Genomic DNA, 6523 nt, shown 5'->3' on the forward strand with positions numbered 1-6523 from the left:
CAGCATTGTGAGATATGATTTTAGATCCAATTCTTGCTTTTCCAGTGTTTTGGGATATCCAGGACTTGGCTGCAGTGGGAGTACTAGGTTCTGATGAAGCCAAGTAGTCTTGGTTTCTGTTGGTAGGATTCTTGCGTTTGCCTTTCGCCATCTCTTGATTTTTGGTGTTAGATGTTCTTAGTGTCTCTGACTAGAGCTTGTCCTGTCCCTGCCGACCTTCAAGTCCCCTGAGACTCGTGGGGCCTGTGCCTCCCAGTTGGCTGCTCCTGTCTTAGAAACTCACCAGAGAGAAAATGGCGGGTCTTACCCGAGTCTCTGGGTTAAGGCTCTCCCTGGAGGTTGACCCTCCACTTGCAGGTAAGGGGCAGAGAAGGTTGCTGATCCACCTCTGTCACTCAGAAGCTGAGAGGATCCTGTCCCTGCTGCTAGGCTTCGAGTCTCTGCATCCATCTGAGTCAGCTGATGGGTGGAGCCTCTGAGAGGACAACCATGCTAGATGACTGTCTGTAAGCATAACAGATTATTAATGAATAATGTTGGGGACTGGGGGTTGTCCACGGGATGGGCCTCAAGTAGGGCCAGTTATTGGGTGGTCACTTCCTCACTCTCTGTTACATCTCCTGTCCCTGCATTTCTTGTAGATAGGATAAACTCAAAGTCCTTAGTCATCAGGGAAATTCAAATCAAAATAACTCTGAGATTTCATTTTCTACGGTCTAGAATGGCTAAGATCAAATACAAAATCGATAGCCCATACTGGTAAGGATGTGGAGCAAGGGAAATACTTTTTCATTGCTAGTGGGAATGAAAATTTGTATGACCACTTTGGAAATCAATTTTGTAGTTTCTAAGAAAGCAGAATAGTTCTACCTCAAGACCCAGCTATACCACTCCCTGGGCAGATATCCAAAATATGCTCCACTATTCCATAAAGGCACTTGCTCAACTATGTTCACAGCAGCTATATTTGAAATAGCCAGAACCTGGAAACAATCTGGATATCCCTTAAGGGAAGAATGGGTAAAGAAAATATGGTACATCTACACAATGGAATACTATTCAGCCATTAAAAATGAAGGCATTATGAATTTTGCCTTCAAAATTCATGGATGGCAAATGGATTGATCTTGAGAATATCATCCTGGGTAGGTGATTTCTCTATATAAAAATTGTGTTTTAGTCTTACTGATACTATAACTTAAATGGACAACACAGTTGTCAAGAGGCCACTCTTACTCTCCCTAGAATTCTGTTGGACTAGAGTGTTCCCTGGGGATGAAATAATTTTTCTTATTTAACTTAAGTTTAACACTTATTTTCATTCTAAGCCCCTTACTCTTCAATAAGATGTGTTCTAACATATCACAATAAATAGTCGGTTCTTAACTAGGGGAAATTTTGCCTCCAAAATTCCAAGTTGTAAATGTCTGGATTTATGCCAAGACATGTATATGTGTGTGTGTGGGAGGGAGAGGTATGTGCATGCTTGTGTGTATGTGTGTTTGTGCAAGTATGTAGCAGGTATGGAGTGAAGAATACTGACATGTAATGCATGAAGGTCTATGCTAAAATGTAAGGGACAGTTTTCCACATTATGTTTTCTTTTTATCTGAAATGTCAATAATATATTCAAAATGTATTGCAAGAAGGTTGTTGGGAGTCTGCAACACTGTATCTTAAGTGTATTGTAATACACTTCCAGAAACTGTGGAACAATTGATAGTTCTTATTGTCTTCCTAAATGTGATAAGATTTAAAAGAGAGCTGAGAAAAATGTGGAGGAAGTAGAGGGAACAAGGGAAGAGGAAAGAGAGAAAGTGAGAGAAAAACGTAGAATTAGTTCAAATAAGACCCTCTAGAATGTATCAGAAAACTGGGAGGTCAGAGACTCTCAGGACTGAAATGGGGGGGACACCTTAGATGAAATTCTCAAATGTGGGAGGAGGGAACTTGTAGAGTCCATCTCCAGTAAAAAGACAGGGCACCAAGTGGGGGAAATGACATTGTCATTCCACAGTCAAAAACTCTGACCCAGAATTGTTCCTGTCTAAAAGTATTTCAGGGGCAAAAATGGAGAAGAGATTGAGGGAATGGAGGTCCAGTGAGGGATTCAGCTCAAGGGGAGTCCCCAAGGCCTGAAACTATTACTGATGCTATGGTATGCTTACAGACAAGAGCCTAGCATGGCTGTCTTCCAAGAGACAACAACCAGCTTACTGAGACAGAGTTATACCCAGACAATGGACTGAAGTCAGAGACCTCTTGGCTGAATTAGGGAAAGGCTAAAAGAAGTTGAAGAGGTGGGCTACCCCATAGGAAAACCAACAGTTCAATTAACTCATACCTCTCAGATCTCTCAGACACTGACCAGCCAACCCGGCAGCATAGCCTAGCTGGTCTGAGTTCTCACACCTTACCCCCCACCCACCCACACACACAAATACAGCAGAGAATTCTCTGGTCTGGCCTCAGTGAGAGAGGATGGGCCTAACCCTAGAATGACTTGAGGCCCCAGGGAGTGGGAAGGCCTGTCATGGGGTCAGGGTGGAGATAGGGGGTGGGAAAATCCCCTTGGAGACAGTGGGAGGAGGAATGGGATGAGGAACTGTTGCAGGGTAGACTGGGAGGGGAGTAAAGACTAGACTGTAAAAAATAAAGTAATATTAAAAAAAAGAATAGTATGTTAGTGATCTCAAATGCAGATTTTTTTTTTTTACTTTTATGCACCTTCATTTTAAGTTGTTTTTTTCCTTGTAACTTGCAACTTTTCATCAGTGGTTCCCAAATATAAAAGGATCATCTGAAGAGGGTCCCCAGAATTGGCTCAGCAAGTCAAGGCACTTGCTTCTAATCCTCTTTACCTGAGATGAATCCAGGGACCCAGAAGGAGGAATTAAATAATATGCTCCTCCAAGTTGTCCTTGTTTCTACACACATTTTATACACACACACACACACACACACACACACACACACACACACACACACACACACACAAATGTTAATTTTTTTTCGAAAAGAATCCCTGAAATGCAGACAATGAAAATAGACTCTCAGGAAATTTTAAGTTTATTTCTATTTTTTTAATCACAGTTTCACACATGAATAATGAATTTAGTAACTATTAACTATCACCTATTAACTAATTAGATGAGTAAACTGTCTAGTAATATAAAAAGAGACAAGTTGGAGGCTTTTGATAATCTTGTGTGATTTGCAAGAGATACAAAGGGTCTTATGCCTATCCAGGGTGTAGCATCCAACTCTACCTTGATTACACCACACTAATTAATTGTTTCAGCTTTGCTATTACCCTTTACTTGTGGTAATACCTTGGAAGAGGCATATACCATTATGTAACATTATGCAAGGATAAATGCTACCATCAATATACATGAATAGATGGTATTAATAATATTGCCTTGCATGGGTAAATTGAATAAATGGTTAAGAAATAAATTTTAACTTTTTATTTATTTTTTAAGAAGATTTATTTATATGATGCATATGGGTGATTTTCCTGTGGGTATGTTTGTATACCATACCACATGCCTTCCTGTTGCTGGCAGAGACTAGAAAAACACTTCAGATTCTCTGAAACTGGAGTTATAGATACTTGTGAGGCACAATGTGGATAATGGAAACCAAATCTGGGTCCTCTGAAAGAGCAGCAAATGATTTTCATCATCAAGCTAACTCTGAAAAACTCACATTTATTTTTACTAGAATTCAAGAAATTGCTGATTTTTTTTCTTTAACTTTGTGCTAAGCAGGGTTATCTTGGATGTGGTGACTCACATGACAAAATGGCACACCCTGGGGGTTTGATCTTCAGCCTTGGTTCAGTTTCCTTAAAAATATTTTCCATCTATCCAAGAAGTGGAAATAAAAAGAGGAGAGGGAGATGGAAAAAGGAAGAAGAATAGGAAAAGAGGAAAAGGGAAATGGCAATGAGAACAAAAAGAGTCTATGTGTTTCATTTAAGTAGGATTGCTGTGTGCTCGCTTCTGCAGCACATATACTAAAATTGAAACGATACAGAGAAGATTACCATGGCCCCTGCGCAAGGATAACATGCAAATTCGTGAAGGATTGCTGTGTTGATAAATGAATCAATGTGGATATAAAGAGTGAGTGATACCCCAGCCTCTGGTTTATTCAAACCTATCAACTCATAATATAGCCATCCCAGGACTTGATTTTGTTAACTTTATGATAATATGCCATCACACAACGTAACACAAGCTTTTTTTGTTATTAATATGATAACACACAAAGTTAACACATGTTAACATTTCAGTATGTGTGTATTATGTTTTAGTCTCATTGATTTAATTTTGTTTTCTGGAACTGTGGATTGAACCTGGGCTTCCTGACTGCTCTGTCCCCGAGGTGCTTGCAGCTCTTGTATGTTTTACATATCGGTAACTCCTGAACTGGAAGGTGTGATGAATTCCACTGTGTCTCTGAAGAGGTTACAGTTTATACATTTTGGAATTGTCTCTAGGTAACTCAGCTGTGAGTGGGAAGTAGAGATTGGAGTACACTCGACAGGCTGCCAGTGCCTACTTTACCCAGGGTACTGCCCCATGATTCATGGTTGTTTTCCTAATGTCTGGTTACTTCTCTGGTCTAAGAGCACGGCCTCAGAAAGAAGCAGAATTGGAAACATTGCTTGAAGGAAGAGTGAGATTTATATGCACTTAGGACATGTTCTTGGCTGGGGTTTCTGCAATAGGACTGGAATTATGAGCTTTCTCTCAGGTACTATAGGCTGAGGAATTTAATGGTATGTTTTCTATGTATTCGTGACTTAGAAATTAGGAGATTGTTTTATTCCTACCTGTGAAAATTTCCCAGTATTACTCTGTTCTGGCCCCAATTTTAGAACTATATTCTTTTCAAAAAAAAAGGTTAGTATATAAACTAATGGATTTTATTACAATACTTTCCCATATGTTCAATAGACTTTATAAGAAAGAATTTGGCCTCCTGTTTGAATATTGCCTCAACTTCCTCTGACTCTGCTTTTCCTGGTCCCATTTTTCCCCACAAAATCCACCCTTCGGCTTTCATGTCACATGCACATCATTACCTTCATTTTCCCCTTCTGCCTTCCCTTTAAAAATATCTTCATCAGAATTGCAGAGATGGCTCAGAAGTTAAGAGCAATTACTACTCTTCCAGATGTCTTGAGTTCAATTCCCAGCAACCACATGGTGGCTCACAACCCTCTGTAATGGGATCTGATGCCCTCCGTCTTTTGCTGTGTCAGCTACAGTGTACTCATATAAGTAAATAAACAAATCTTTGAAAACATATCTTCCTTTACTTTAATGGGCCCTCTCATTTTCAGACACACACACACACACACACACACACACACACACACACACACACACACACACACGCTTTTGATTTATTTTCTCAGCTTGGAGTATCTGGGACTAGTTTTGGGAGACTGTTGCCAGGCTGTGCTGTATGAATCTAGAAATGACAGGACTTGATCCTGCCTACCTTGTGCCTATGAAATTTCTTATGTCCTTGCTTCAACACCAAGGAAACTCCTCCAGGGCTCTCATTCCCAACGTTTTCTGCTGTACCTGTCCCAGGTTCAGAGTTCTTGTGAATTTGAACAAAAATAACATCTTATTAAAAAATATAATTATCACTAACATTGTATATACTGAGTAACATATTGTGGTATACATATACTTTATTCATATACATTTGCATTTATTCTTTTAACAACAATTGATGATAAGGAGGCCATGAATTTGAAAAAGTGCAAGGAGGGGCATATGGAAGGATTTGTAGGGAGGAATAAGTGAAGGCAAATCATGTAATTATATTATAATCTCAAAATTATAATAGAAATAGTTTAAAAATATCAATTACTGAATATTTTATATTAGCTCTCTCAGTATAAACTCATAAAATTATTTTTAATATTTTTAAATTAAGGTCATATGAAGATCATTAAAGAAAACCCATAGACTCTAAAATTTGATACTGACATTTTTAGTTTGCATTGTTTTTGGTTATAGTCATAAATCCAAATGGTTTTGTCAATTATTTTATCCCTTTCTAACACTCTCTTCAGAAGTAGCACACTTTATGACATTTTAATATCTTAAATAATGTATACTTTAAAATTACATTTTATTCATTTATTTAGCTTGTGTATGAGGGGAGGTGGAATGAAGATGTACTCCTGTAAGCCATGGCATAAATGTGGAAATCAGAGGTCAATTTGTGGAGTTTGTCCTCTTCTCCCATTATGTGGGTTTTAGGGGTCAAACTCAATGTGCTTACTCTTGACACTGGGCACCTTTATCTCTTAAGCCATCTTACTAACCATGGGTCTACTTTTAAAGGAACTGCTATATAATACTTGCAAAGCATGAACATGTTTATGCATATGCTTGTGAACATTACTATTGGTTATTCATAGGTGTGTGTTAGAATTGGTTAGTTTGTGGCTAGTTTGTTCATTTGTTATTGTTTTGAGAGAGGGTCTCAC

General features: G+C 38.7%; 1 non-coding gene across 1 annotated transcript; it reads left to right on the forward strand.

Annotated features, from left to right (window-relative positions):
- Nucleotides 1-3997: 3997 nt before the first annotated feature.
- Nucleotides 3998-4104, forward strand: LOC116100088. Its single transcript, XR_004122453.1, has one exon. It is a non-coding gene; the product is annotated as a U6 spliceosomal RNA (small nuclear RNA).
- The last annotated feature ends 2419 nt before the right edge of the window (nt 4105-6523 follow it).

Source organism: Mastomys coucha, unplaced genomic scaffold, assembly GCF_008632895.1.
Source record: "Mastomys coucha isolate ucsf_1 unplaced genomic scaffold, UCSF_Mcou_1 pScaffold20, whole genome shotgun sequence".
NCBI classification, from domain to species: Eukaryota; Metazoa; Chordata; class Mammalia; order Rodentia; family Muridae; genus Mastomys; species Mastomys coucha.